General features: G+C 40.0%; 2 non-coding genes across 2 annotated transcripts; both read right to left on the bottom strand.

Moving 5' to 3' along the window:
* Positions 1–1059: 1059 nt before the first annotated feature.
* trnar-acg (transfer RNA arginine (anticodon ACG)) lies at positions 1060–1132 on the bottom strand. The gene has a single exon. It is a non-coding gene; the product is annotated as a tRNA-Arg (tRNA).
* Positions 1133–2126: 994 nt separating this feature from the next.
* trnar-acg (transfer RNA arginine (anticodon ACG)) lies at positions 2127–2199 on the bottom strand. The gene has a single exon. It is a non-coding gene; the product is annotated as a tRNA-Arg (tRNA).
* Between the last annotated feature and the right edge of the window lie 13464 nt (positions 2200–15663).

Below are 15663 nucleotides of genomic sequence, written 5' to 3'. Positions count from 1 at the left end.
TCTTTAAAAAACGAGTACATTTCTAAGTGACCCCAAACTTTTGAACGGTAGTGTAGTCTATAAATGAGTTCGGCTGCTACAGAGGGCAAATATAGTACACAATGATTTCTAATGCTGATCTAACGATCCTGGATAAAATATGCCAGCTTGCCAGAAATCGAACCTAGAATCTTCCAAACCGTAGTCAGACGCGTTATGCGCCACACAAGCCCTCAGCTGTAATTGGTCAAGTCATGGTAAATTATTGGTAGTGAAACTGTACAATATGTTTCGAATTTGCAAAACATATGGTATGTTACACATTCTAGCTAGGTGATTAACGTTAGCTAGCTGGCTAACGTTAGCTAGGCTAGGGGTTAAGGTTAGAGAGTTAAGTTCAGAAGTTAGGTTAAAGGGTTAAGGTTAGATAAAAAGGTTAAGGTTAGGAGAAGAGTTAGCTAACATGTTAGTTTCAAAGTAGCTAAAAAGTAGTAATTAGTTGAAAAGTTGCTAATTAGCTAAAATTGTCAGTTATAAGATTGGAACTCACAGCCTTTAGGTTGAAAATGCAGAGCTATATGGAGCCCTCCACATTGTTACATAATCTGGGAGACACAAATTAATGTGATAAAGAGATCAATTTGGCCTCTGCGTGCCTAACTCCGGAAATAGCATCACACCATTCATATGGCGCCTCCGACCAAATTTTCGGATCAAGCATAAATTCTCTTAACACTACTGTCTGTGTTGATAATTGGGCACCCCCATAACAAATCACCCCCCTCATACTGAAATATCGACAATGTTCTGAACGTTTTATCTCACTCAGTACAGCAGCCCAGCCCCGATTTGTGGTTAGCAAACTGTGAATAGCCTGGGTAATTATAACAAAGACACTGGAATAAAGCTAACGTTATCTACTTTAGCTAGCTAACGCTATTTAGCTTCACATATGCCTCTCTTAGTGATAACAATGCATTGTTTCCGCGGAGCCTTTTTATTTGGATGAACTGAATAGACAACCCATCATGTGAGAATCTCGTTTTGTGATTTGGATGGATGGAGCAAAAATAAAATGAACGAGCTTGCCAGGAGTCGAACCTAGAATCTTCTGATCCGTAGTCAGACGCGTTATCCATTGCGCCACAAGCCCTCTCCTGACCTAAGACGACAAAATAGCAATTTTTTTATTGGGCAATTCCTGGTAAAATGTTTGTGGTGAAACTGAATGTGATTGGTTAGCATAAAGCTAGCAGCTTGGTCACTCCAGCGTCTGCAATAGCCATACAGCTTTTACTGAGATGCGACCTGTGCAGAAGGCAGGGCACTCATACTGTGTGGAGCAGAGCTGTTGTGAAGGGAGTTTGTGTATATACAGGACGTACCGCCCCCACCTACCGTCAACCAATCATCTCATTGCGGAGCTTTATGGAGCACTCAACAAAATTACAACATTTGGGAAGCTGTGTGGTACAGACAGAGCTCGATTTGCAACCTGGTTTCAGAGCATTTCGTATTATTCTGTACCTAAATCCGAAGACGCCCCATTTAGTATAATATGTATGGTATGTATTAATTTGTGGATGTCCAAAACGTATGAAAAATTATGAATTTGCTAAATGTACAATATGTTTCGAATTTGCAAAACATATGATATGTTACACATTCTGGCTAGGTGACTAATGTTAGCTAGCTGGCAAACATTAGCTAAACTAGGGGTTAGGGTTCATCATAGAGTTACATTTAGGAGTTAGGTTAAAGGGTTAAGTTACTCCGTTATTGCTTCACACCATCCATATGGCGCTTCCGCCCACATGTTCAGATCAAGCATAAATTGGCTCTTAACGTTAACGTTAGTGTCTGTGTTGCCAACCAGGCACCCCCATAACAAATCACCCCTCTTCAACTGAAATATCGACAATGTTCTTCAGCCCGGGCACTGATTTGAGGTCGGCAACTGTGTTATGAATAGCCTGCGTGATGATAACAAAGATCTAACTTAGCTAACATTATTTAGCTTCACATATTCCTCTCTGGTGATAACAATGGCTATTTTCTGCAGAGCCTCTTTATTTGGAAGCATTGACATCCAATTATGTGAGAATCTCGTTGTGTGATTTGGATGGGTGGAGCAAAAATAAAATGAACGAGCTTGCCAGGAGTCGAACCTAGAATCTTCTGATCCGTAGTCAGACGCGTTATCCATTGCGCCACAAGCCCGCTTCTAAACTATTTGCCCGCCATTGCGCTTTTATTATTGGTTTATTCCTGGTAATATCTTGCAGTGATATTGTCTGTGATTGGCTTGTGCGTAATTTCTTCGGAGGGGGACAGCTATATGATTAGTCCTCACCCTGCTTTTAATATTCGGGGACATCAAGGATTTTCTTAGATGCATTTTTTTAATTCGTTTTTCTGATATAACTACACGTCGAGCATTTTGTCCAGTAGACCTCTTGTTGACGCTGTATGTATTCATTATAACATACATATAGTTATATTCTTGTGTATTGTATTTTATTACTCTTGTGTTACTATTTCAAACTGCATTGTTGAGGGCTCGTAAGCAAGCATTTCACGGTAAAGTCTACCGTCGAATGTGACAAATACACACTCGTAAGCAAGCATTTCACGGTAAAGTCTACCGTCGAATGTGACAAATACAATTTGATTTGCATGTATTTTTCCCCCCTAAATATAATATACGTATAACTAAATGCCCCTGTGAGCTTAACTGTCATTACTCCAATGTTTGTCAACACTGTAAATGTAAGTACATGTACACTGTATAGCTTCAAAACATGGTTAAAACTATAATTTTGATATCATGGATGGTCAGTCTTCTGTCTATGAATTTGAGAGTGGTTACATTTCTCCTGCCCCATCCCTCAGCTTTTTACCAAAACAGTGGTTGTTGCAACTGTGGCCGGCAGCCATTTTAGGCCTAGGTTTCAATGGCAAATAAGTAGGCTATGACTATTGGTCAAACAGTAAAACTACTCATAACTCAACCATGCTATGCAACATGGTAAAGTATATTTATGCAACAGATTATACTATCTAAACTCAGCAAAAAAAGAAACGTCCTCTCACTGTCAACTGCGTTTATCTTCAGCAAACTTAACAGATGTAAATATTTGTATGAACATAGCAAGATTCATCAACTGAGACATAAACTGAACAAGTTCCTCATGCATGTGACTAACATAAATTGAATAATGTGTCCCTGAACAAAGGGGAGGTCAAAATCAAAAGTAACAGTCAGTATCTGTTGTGGCCACCAGCTGCATTAAGTACTGCAGTGCATCTCCTCCTCGTGGACTGCACCAGATTTGCCAGTTCTTGCTGTGAGATGTTACCCTGCTCTTCCACCAAGGCACCTGCAAGTTCCCGGACATTTCTGGCTCGGCCCTCCCTCACGCATTTTTGGTTCACTCAGAACGAATGTGTGTGCGCTTGAGCGTTTAGGCCTATATTATTTTATAAAAAATGTTGTTCTTTGAATTAGTTCATTCTATTCATTTAAATATTTGGATTGTTCATATCTTAATTTTTTAAATATTTTTATAAATAGATTTGGCTCTTCTGATATGCAAGCCGGCTCCCAACGTTCACCTACAAGAGCCGGCTCTTAGAGCCGACTCGTCCGTGAACGACCCATCACTACAGTCTCCAACTGCACAGAGAGAGTGGATGCTCCTGTATCTCTGTGCTGCTTCTTTCACCTCTAGACTTCTCCATTCAACTTTTACCACCTCCTGACACCTTTCATCTGGACTCCTTTAGTGTGTGCGCTTCACTGCCCAAAGTAAGTAGACTTAGTGGAGCCAGAGTGTCTTTGTGTATTAGTTTATGCACCTGTTGTATTCTATGTAACAAACACTTATTACCGGCTTACTAACTATTCAACTGTTATCAAACTGGTATTTGGTGTAATTTAAACTCAGCAAGAAAAGAAATGTCCCTTTTTCAAGACACTGTCTTTCAAAGATAATTCGTAAAAATCCCAATAACTTCACAGATCTTCATTGTAAAGGGTTTAAACACTGTTTCCCATGCTTGTTCAATGAACCATAAACAATTAATGAACATGCACCTGTGGAACGGTCGTTAAGACACTAACAGCTTACAGACGGTAGGCAATTAAGGTCACAGTTATGAAAACTTAGGACACTAAAGAGGCCTTTCTACTGACTCTGAAAAACACCAAAAGAAAGATGCCTAGGGTATCATGACACAAGGCGAGACCCAGAAGCCGACACAGGAGGCAGATGGTTGGAGTCTTACAATATTTATTCATCCAATAGGGTAAAGCAAGAGAATGGTCGCAGACAGGCAAAGGGTCAAAACCAGTTTGGAGTCCAAAAGGTACCGAAGGGCAGGCAGAATCAAGGTCAGGGCAGGCAGGATGATCAGGCAGGCGGAAAAGTAGTCCTGAGTCAGGCAGGGGTCAAAACCGGGAAGACTATCAAAAAGAGAATAAAAAAGGGAGTACGGGAAAAACACACTGGTTGACTTAACTAACATAAAGACGAACTGGCACAGAGAGACAGGAAACACAAGGATAAATACACTGGGGAAAATAAGCGACACCTAGAGGGGGTGGAGACAATAACAGGAGCAGGTGAAACAGATCAGGGCGTGACACAGGGTCCCTACTAGAGGTCGACCGATAATGATTTTTCAACACCGATACCAATTATTGGAGGGCCAAAAAAGCCGCTACCGATTAATCGGCCAATTTTTTACACAATGTATTTATTTGTAATAATGACAATTACAACAATACTGAATGAACACTTATTTTAACTTAATATAATACATCAATAAAATCAATTTAGCCTCAAATAAATAATGAAACATGTTCAATTTGGTTTAAATAATGCAAAACAAAGTGTTGGAGAAGAAAGTAAAAGTGCAATATGTGCCATGTAAGAAAGCTAACGTTTAAGTGCCTTGCTCAGAACATGGGAACATATGAAGGCTGGTGGTTCCTTTTAACATGAGTCTTCAATATTCCCAGGTAAGAAGTTTTAGGTTGTAGTTATTATAGGAATTATAGGACTATTTCTCTATACGATTTGTATTTCATATACCTTTGACTATTGGATGTTCTAATAGGCACTTTAGTATTGCCAGTGTAACAGTATATCTTCCGTCCCTCTCCTCGCTCCTACCTGAGCTCGAACCAGAAACACATCGACAACACCCACCCTCGAAGCAGCGTTACCCATGCAGAGCAAGGGGAACAACTACTCCAAGTCTCAGAGCGAGTGACGTTTGAAACGCTATTAGCGCGCACCCCACTAACTAGCTAGCCATTTCACATCGGTTACACCAGCCTAATCTTGGGAGTTGATAGGCTTGAAGGGGTGGGTATAATTTGTGGAACGTTCCAACAGGAATCTGTTCCAAAAAACATAAAGTAAAAGGTTGCCAACCAACAACGCATACAAAGTAGCAACGCATACAAACCTAGCTAACTAGCTGCCGAATAGGCAACAACTCACCACGTACCTTATTGTTAATGTTTGTCCATAGGCAACCAGAGTGAGGACAGACATTTTTCAGAATAAACGTGATGAATGAAAAACGCAATGAAATAGACCACTCCCTACCCGGTATCTTATTCTGACGCTATACAACTTTGTATGCATTGTTTTTTGGCAACCTTGTTATTTTCGAAGTTTTTGGAATAGATTCCTGTTGGAACGTTCCACAAATTATACCCACCCGGCTTGAAGTCATAAACAGCGCAATGCCTGAAGCACAGCTTAGAGCTGCTGGCAAAACGCACGAAAGTGCTGTTTGAATGAACCGTTCCGTATTTTATCTAACGGGTGGCATCCCTAAGTCTAAATATTCCTGTTACATTGCACAACCTTCAATGTTATGTCATAATTACGTAAAATTCTGGCAAATTAGTTCGCAACGAGCGAGGCGGCCCAAACTGTTGCATATACCCTGACTGCGTGCAATGAACGCAAGATAAGTGACACAATTTCATGTTAGCAGGCAATATTAACTAAATATGCTGGTCTAAAAATATATACTTGTGTATTGGTTTTAAAGAAAGGCATTGATGTTTATGGTTAGGTACGTTGGTGCAATGACAGTGCTTTTTTTGCAAATGCGTTTGTTAAATCAACACCCGTTTGTCGAAGTAGGCTGTGATTCAATGAGAAATTAACAGGCACCGCATCGATTATATGCAACGCAGGACACGTTAGATAAACTGGTAATATCATCAACCATGTGTAGTTAACTAGTGATAATGTTAAGATTGATAGTTTTTTATAAGATAAGTTTAATGCTAGCTAGCAACTTACCTTGGCTTCTTGCTGCACTCGCGTAACAGGTAGTCAGCCTGCCATGCAGGCTCCTCATGGAGTGCAATGTAAGACAGATGGTTAGAGCGTTGGACTAGTAACCGGAAGGTTGCAAAAATGAATCCCCGAATCCCCCCAGTTAACCCCCGTTCCTAGGCTGTCATTGAAAATAAGAATGTGTTCTTAATCTGACCTGTCTAGTTAAATAAAGGTGTAAAAAAAAATATATATATAATAAAAAATGTAAACAAAAATAAATCGTCAAATCGTTGGCCAAAAATACCAATTACCGATTGTTATGAAAAGTTGAAATCGGCCCTAATTAATCGGCCATTCCGATTAATCGGTCGACCTCTAGTCCCTACTCATCTGTGTGAACGTGCAGTGGCAGACCACGTGTAACAACACCTGCACAGGATTGGGACATCCGAACATCACACCTGCGGGACAGGTACAGGATGGCAACAACAACTGCCCGAGTTACACCAGGAATGCATAATCCCTCCATCAGTGCTCAGACTGTCCGCAATAGGCTGAGAGAGAATGGACTCAGGGCTTGTAGGCCTGTTGTAAGGCAGGTCCTCACCAGACATCACCGGCAACAACGTCGCCTATGGAAACAAACCCACCATCGCTGGACCAGACAGGACTGGCAAAAAGTTCTCTTCACTGACGAGTCGCGGTTTTGTCTCACCAGGGGTGATGGTCGGATTTGCGTTTATCGTCAAAGGAATGTGCATTACACCGATGCCTGTACTCTGGAGCAGGATCGATTTGGAGGTGGAGGGTCCTTCATGCTCTGGGGTGGTGTGTCACAGCATCATCGGACTGAGCTTGTTGTCATTGCAGGCAATCTCAACGCTGTGCTTTACAGGGAAGACATCCTCCTGCCTCACGTAGTACCCTTCCTGCAGGCTCATCCTGACATGGCCCTCCAGCATGACAATGTGATTTCCTGCAAGACAGGAATGTCAGTGTTCTGCCATGGCCAGCGAAGAGCCCGGATCTCAATCCCATTGAGCATGTCTGGGACCTGTTGGATCGGAGGGTGAGGGCTAGGGCAATTCACCCCAGAAATGTCTGGGAACTTGCAGGTGCCTTGGTGGAAGAGCAGGGTAACATCTCACAGCAAGAACTGGCAAATCTGGTGCAGTCCATGAGGAGGAGATGCACTGCAGTACTTAATGCAGCTGGTGGCCACACCAAATACTGACTGTTACTTTTGACCCCCCCTTTGTTCAGGGACACATTATTCCATTTCTGTTAGTCACATGTCTATGGAACTTGTTCAGTTTGTCTCAGTTGTTGAATCTTGTTATGTTCATACAAATATTTACACATGTTAAGTTTGCTGAAAATAAACACAGTTTACAATGAGAGGACGTTTCTTTTTTTGCTGAGTTTAGATAGTATAATCTGTTGCATAAATATACTTGACCATGTTGCATAGCATGGTCGAGTTATGAGTAGTTTTACTGTTTCTTTTTTTGCTGAGTTTATATTAAAAAAGTTATACTTTAAATGTACATGTGTTATAGCATCCTTCTTTTTTACATTTATTTCCATTTGTGCAATGCTGCCGTTTTGCAAATTGTTATTTATTTTTCTTTGATATGGTGCAATATTCTATTATACTGTTCAGATTGTATTCATTTTGAATGGTTAGATTTATATGCACTTTGTTTATATACATTAAAAAGTTATACTTTAAATGCAAATGTTTAATAGCATTATTTTTCCTAACAAAACAATGCATTTTTAAATACATTGTAGTTAAGGTAGAGTATGATTTCATTTAATAATTGAATTAGAATTGTTTTAACACAAATCATAGTCAAACTATCACAAACTGTTTGACTTGAAAAAATACAAAGCATCTATTTTTTAAAGAGCCGTTTAAGAGCCAAAAGAGCCTGCTCTTTTTGGAGTGCTGAACCGAATGAGACGGCTCACTGAAAAAGTCGGAATGCCCATCACTAGGAGACTGACATTAGAATCAGCCTAAACTGGTCAAAACCAGGTAACTGTCTGCAGCTGATTGGCGAAATAGGTCTGGCACTCAGAATCACAGTTGCCGGGCTACATGGCAACAAATCAGAGGTCAGGTGGCCAAGGTCAGGAAGGTGAGAGAGTTCAACAGCCAGACACTTAAGCACTGTAATGATGAGCGGTGTCAGAGGGAAAAGGCTATGGTCATTGCTATCTGGGATTCTTGGGATGTCCTTACATTTAAAATGGTTAGGGTTGGTTAAGGGATATGGTTAGGGTAGGGGTTAAGGTTAGGGCTGGGGTTTAGGGTAGGGACATCACAAGGATCCCATATAGCACTAACCATAAGACTATATGGACACTGCTGACCTGCAAATTAGATTTAGATTAGGTTAAGGTTGGGGTTAAGGGTTTAGGAGGATATTGTGAACTAATGTCTCAAGGGGAAAATTGTCTTAGACACTGTACATTACACACTCAACATAAAACATACATTGCACGTTAAACTTATCATCATACACTTCTCATATAGCCACATACATAATACTTTGAATATTCCCTTATTCTGTCAGCAGCGTACTAACACAACTCAGCCATACTTATTGCTGTTTAGGTATTAGATGGATAGGGGAATGAAGCAGTGCCTATACCTGTTCAGCTTACATGTGGGTACCATATAGCAGGGGTACTGAAGTACTATTTGAGAAGCTCTGGTCACACAAATGTCCTAGGTGGCAAAGGTCCGGATGGATAATGGAATTTATCGGCGTAGTAACAAACCCCCACCTCGCAATCCATGCGACCCCAAACTGTTCACACCCCTCTTGTTGGTGGAGAGAATATGTTGCTGTTTTAAAGCAAATTTCCCGCAATTCTATGCATTATTCCATGTTTTATGTGTGTTTTTATGATACCAGGAAGCCCGGTTTGTATTGACCCCGTTCTTGGTCCGGATCTGGTCCACAGTCCGCCAGTAGAGTGTGGATGCCCTAGTGTCTGCCTGAGGGGAGTTACTGATACTCAGAGTAAATTACATGGGAGGGATCTGAAACACCTTTCTGTGCTTGTCTGATAAAGGTCTGTTCAAATACAGGCTGCAGTGAGGGATGTTGCCTAACACCCATTAGCTTCATGGCAATTTGTATCAGGCAGACAATTTGGGATTTAAGTTGGACTGATAAATTGACAAACCAGACTGTGAAGCCATATCTCAGGATACTCAATGACCACATCGTAGAACAGGAGTATTATTTTCCGGTCAACTCCAAAACCCTGAGTCTACTTGGACCTCCCAGCTCAATTAATAGGTTCACCAGTCTTCCTGCTGCTCCGGAGACTCCCGTACACAGAGCAGGGCTTGGACCAGCCTTTGGTTCTCCAGGAGCAGAACCTGGTGCTTTGTGTCTACACCTTGATGTCCCGCTGTCTCTCCATCAACATCAGCTCACACCCCAGAGCCTGCAGTCTGAACCCAGAACCAGCCATAGAGAAAAATACCCGGGGCAAGGGGTTATTGAAGTCTTCATAAAAAATGTGTTTTCTGTCTCTCAGAACTTTATGCCTAGTTATACACAGAATGTACAAAACTTTAGGAACACCTTCCTAATATTGAGTTACACCCCCTCAGAACATCCTCAATTTGTCAGGGCATTGACTCTACAAGGTGTTGAAGGGTTCCATAGTGATGCTGGCCCATGTTGACTCCAATGCTTCCCACAATTGTGTCAAGTTGACTGGATGTCCTTTGGGTGGTGGACCATTCTTGATACACATGGAAAACGCTTGAGCGTGAAAAACCCAGCATTGTTGCAGTTCTTGACACACAAACCGGTGCGCCTGGCACCTACTACTGTACCATACCCTGTTCAAAGACACTTCACCCTCTGAATGGCACACAGACACAATCCATGTCTCAATTGTCTCAAGACTTAAAAATCATTCTATAACCTGTCTCTTCCCCTTCATCTACACTGATTGAAGTGGACATTACAGGTGACATCAATAAGGGATCATAGTTTTTCCCACTAGCAATGACTTTGCTGATAAATACTTTGTTTAAGGAAAATGTATTGATATGATTGTCATGTGTTGTTGTCTCACCTACAGTAGCTATCTTAAGATGAATGCACTAATGTAAGTCACTCTGGATAAGACCGTATGCTAAATTACTAAAATGGAAATGTAAAATGGATTCACCTGGTCAGTCTATGTCATGGAAAGAGCAATGTTTTGTCCACTCAGTGTAAACTAAGCTTTATAAACTAGGTTTTTACACATTTTTGCACCTGCAAAATACATACCAACTGACATGCTGTCTTTTAGCATTCTCCAGACAAGCCTAAAGAGCACCTCTTCCTGGTAGCTGAGCTGTAATTACAGGTTGACAGGCTGGGGTCATCTCCATTACCCTCTGCTACGTCCTGAGACAGGAGTGAACAGGTGGATTCTGCTTGTGTGAACAAGCTTTTCAGGAGGTCTGACTTTAAATAATATCCATCACACTATCTTGAAATATCTGTAAGAAAATAATTTGATGTAAAAACTGATCGTTGCAGACGGCCGTCGTGCAATCTGATGTAAGACAATGGTGCTCGCCCCACATTCTTGCATGTAGCAGAGCAGTTCTGAGAGTCGCAGTGTGGAAAGTGTTGCAATTCAGACAGCGACAAAAGGACATGGATTTGTTAATCATGTCTGCTATAAGAGCAATGTTGACCTACTTATATAGTTGTTGTGTTGTGCTGTCTATAGTTTGTCTGTCTTTGTATATTCCACCTCATTTCTAGGCTAGTCCTACAGTAGAGGGCACTATGTTGGGTCACGGATCATGGTCACATGTAGGCCTATATAGACCCACAGGTGACCAGTAATTAGGGATGTATAGGTATGGAGAGCATATGTTTCCTGCTCAAGTGTTAACCCTTTGTAACTATGATATGGCAGATGGCAATTACATCTGCCAGTATGGAATTCTTGCTGTTTTAATATTTGCTGCTAATAAATGGGTAAAAGACCCAACTAAAAGATCCAGGTCTGGAAAGCAGATGTGTTTTGCATTTATGAACATTTGCAATCCAGCCTGTGCTGGCTAGGCTGCATCTGCCCTTTTCCTAATTTGATGATGTTGTATGCATATTATGGAACATAAGTTTGTAGAAACCATTTGTTGATCAATTGTTTTTCAATCCCATTTATTTAATCGAAGTGTGTTTGTTATTCATTATTGATTGTTAGTGTAAAATAGCCTGCAATTTGAATTGTTTTACTTTATGGATTCATACACTAGACGGCGGCAAAGGACTGGAACATTTTTACTCATATCCTTCCAGAAGGAGCGACTTCACCTAAATTCCTAACGAAAAACTTTGTAGCCCTTCTTTCCCTGCAGTTGATGACTTGCCCTAGCGGAACTAAGGGACTCGAGGGGGGTAAGTAAATTGTGATCGTTTCGTTTAACTTTCTAATAATAAACCCACTCCCTGCAGTCATTTCAGATGTGCAATGAATGGCCCATAGCCTATTCATGGAGCAAATTCTCGTTTGGACTTCCTCAAACTTTTAACGAAAATATTGTATTTTTGTCTTTATTAATAGGCCTAGGCGTATTCACAGTAAGAATGAATGTATTTCTTCAAGGCCATGTGGCCTGTCGTTAAATTGTGCCTGTAACCTACCTGCTCAGGGAGGTTTGTGGTGGATTCCATCCCATCCCATCATGCACTGTGGCGGGTGGAAACTGGTGGTGCGGCTTCCTTCCCAAAATGATTCCATACGGACACTCAACGAATAGATGATGTCCTATTTTGCACACATAATAATGGTGTATGCATGAACTAAATCAATGAATGATGTATCCAATTTTACTCTACTTATGGAAATTATTCTTGATCGGTCATATACTGTGTCTAATTTGGGGCGCGCGTAACGGTAGTGAGAACCGAGTGCAAAATATAAAGTTTCCTTGGGCTTCAACTTACTGAAAATTGCAACGAAATCAATTGTAAGATAATATTTTATTTTTGTTTTAAACTAATGAGCCATTTTTTTTCTTAAGAAATCTCTCTCACTCACACACACACACGCGCGCGGGTTACCGTGTTGTTGTAAGGCTAATTTATCAATTTATAACAACTGACTCACACACACGTATCGAAATGGCGTGTCGCGACAATATGCCAACATATTATTGTTTATAATAAGGAGACAGGTAATAATCCAAACAAATTAAAACACATTAAAACATTTTATTATAATTTAATAATCATGATCATCTCAATAATTCTAGATCTCTGAAACTGTGCACTGCCATTTGTTAGAACACATCTTTAGTTCTAAAGTTACATATTGAACAGTGTTGAAGTGTATAGTTCACCTTCATTCATTTGTTAACCAACTGCAAGAACAAAGCTACTTTAGGACTATACAAATCCTTCTACAGTCTTGTCTGCACCAAACATGGAAAAGATTGCATTTGACTTCTAAGAAAACAAGGACTCTTTGTGCAGTGAATCTAATTCCTAGGTTTAGTGTGTATTACATTGGCATATTAGAAAAAATATCTTATAGAATATCGATTGAAGTTTGTAAACTTTTTTAGAAGATGAGAATATGCATTGGGGGAGAAATATAAAATATACACGATCTATTAAAGATTAGGATTTTTGTGTCTCGACCATAACTTTGGTGATTTACTACCATCATTTCTGATATATTACAAAACATCTGACACAAACAATTCGCAATCCTATATTACAATCCTGAAACAAATTGAAATAGGCCTAATGTTTACAAAATATCATAATTGCCCAATTAAGCTTATATATTGCATTTTCGATTACAAACGTTATAGACTGAGGTTATGCCTAGAGCATATCCCATTGACTTTAGAGTATAACACGAGGAATGAAAAACATCAGCCGAGCGCTAGATGGCGGTATAACCCAAGTCAATGGACCATTGTTCAAGCCAATTCATGGATTTCTTATAGGCCCTATCCTCTTTTTTAGATGACGGTCAATCCATGGGTCAGTGACATAAAATTAAGATTAAAATAACCTATACGCACCTCAGTATTGGTCGATGTCATCGATTTACGGATTGAAAAACCTACTATTTGGGATATATTTCAACAATTTGATCTGGAGATTCAGCAGGTTAATGTATGTGTGAATATAGGCTATGGATTTTTAGGCTGACCTGGGTAACATCACTGCATACATTTTATTTAGATAATGCATTGTAAAATCGTTTATCTGACAATGGCTCGCACAACTGGTTAACAAGCTAGTAATACATCCGTCTATAGAGACACGAGCACTTAATCTAACCTTAAATGACCCTGTCTACATGGAGAGACCGGACTCTCAGGGAAAGAACCACTTTGTTATAACAAAACCCAGGGTTTAGAGGTCAAGAACTGACCTGATCTCTCCGCGTTAGTGACGTGTTCTGTCACTGCCTGAGCCATCAACCCCTCAAAGTCCCTCGTGACATTAGTCCATGACATTAGTCTATGATCGATTCATGAATATGATACACACATGGGCTAATAGACATGCATTTTTATCCATTCGAAATTCCACGTGTGTGAGATAAAGATTGTGTGTGTGTGTGTGTGTGTGTGTGTGTGTGTGTGTGTGTGTGTGTGTGTGTGTGTGTGTGTGTGTGTGTGTGTGTGTGTGTGTGTGTGTGTGATCTAATTGAGTAAATAGCAAAGTAAAGACTATCTCCTTCACACTAGCTTAACCATATGATTTTACCAAAAATAAAAACTAGAATGCCTTCAGTAACATTTTCGTTTTTTGCATTAGACAAACTGCACAGTCAAGGCTGTCCAGTTATTATACCTACTCCAAGGAGCCTTTAAAAAAGAACGTACCATTGTCTGTTTATGCCTTATTTCCATTGTCTCGTAAATAAATTGATTTCTATTTAAAACATGATGATCAGGATCATTTTCTTACAAGGTGCTTCATCACCGACAGCTGTATAATCATGCATTACCTTTGTTTGGTCCACCATCCAAAATGGTACATAAATGGTACATAAATGGTACATAAATGGTACATTAAAAAAGTACACTTTTTACAGTATCTCTGCATATTATTTTATCTACTTCCCTGTCCGACGGGCCAAACGGAGAGAGGAGATCAGAGATAAGTTCAAGAATTTCGTCTTCCAAGCCTGGGGAAAATTGTATACCCACAAAACATAATCCAACTAGCTTTTTGAGTTACTTTAAAATTGATTTGTTGGTTGTGATATTGCAAACTTAATTGAAACTTCAATCGGTTTGATAGCTAGAGAAATTAGATCACAACATTTCATGAAGCATAAAAATCGTTTACCCTCCATAAAGTATTGCATTTTCTCTATTGTCATTGCCTATTGGATTGCTGGACTGGATCGTTGTGGTGTAGAATATCTGCTTTCAAACATGAAACATGGAGAGTGCCAAGCATTGAAGGTAAAAAAAGGGGGATTAGTGAGAAGAAAATGCTCACGCTAAAAGTGTAAACTGCAGGCCTAAATAGGTCAGCTGATAAATGAAGATATAGCAAGCTGCATTGATTACGTCTCATCACATAGCACGCACTAACCCATAGCCCACCTGGACAGTTTCCCAAAACGGTTGTAGAAAAAAAATGCCATAATAAAAAACTAGGATAATATAGCCTAATAAATATGATAAAGACATAGAAATTATATTAACAGACGTATAGCATCTTTACTGAGCACATCTACCACAGAGCACATCTTAGACTGAGCACCTATAGTATCAAAGTACAGAACTACAAGGCAAAATACAGTTTCAATAGATTCCCTCTCTCTCCTTCGGTTATAGGCCTATTCTAGCACCCTATTTCATCCGAATTAGCTTAATTTAAATCTGCCACACCAAAACCCGAAGGTGGATTGTGCAATACTAGGCCTAGCTCAGTATGTCGTCATACAATAACATTCATACAGAGTTAATGGGGGGAAATGCATCTAATAAACACAAATAATACTGTTGTAATAACATTGTCATAATGCTTGCCTCTATAAGGTGCTTTTAAGGGCTAAATGGTTTGGGTATTAAAGAGGTGTTTAGCTATTTCTGTTACCTAATTTTGCATAAAGCGCACACACACACACACACACACACACACACACACAACACACACAGAGGTATAAATCTGCGTAAAAGTCACCAAACGTCCTTAAAGCCCATGCAAACAAAATTGTAGCCTACCCGTTGCCCTAAATTTGGGGTAATCTTTCGATATTTTTCTTATATAGTGTAATAACCAGGCGGTAATATTTTCTCAAGTAGCCTATAGACTAAAAATGAATAGAAAAAGCGCTCTCTCACATAATGGCATAC

The sequence above is a fragment of the Salmo salar genome, chromosome ssa26 (genome assembly GCF_905237065.1).
Source record: "Salmo salar chromosome ssa26, Ssal_v3.1, whole genome shotgun sequence".
Taxonomy (NCBI): domain Eukaryota; kingdom Metazoa; phylum Chordata; class Actinopteri; order Salmoniformes; family Salmonidae; genus Salmo; species Salmo salar.
This window is presented reverse-complemented; position numbering and strand designations above follow the sequence as displayed.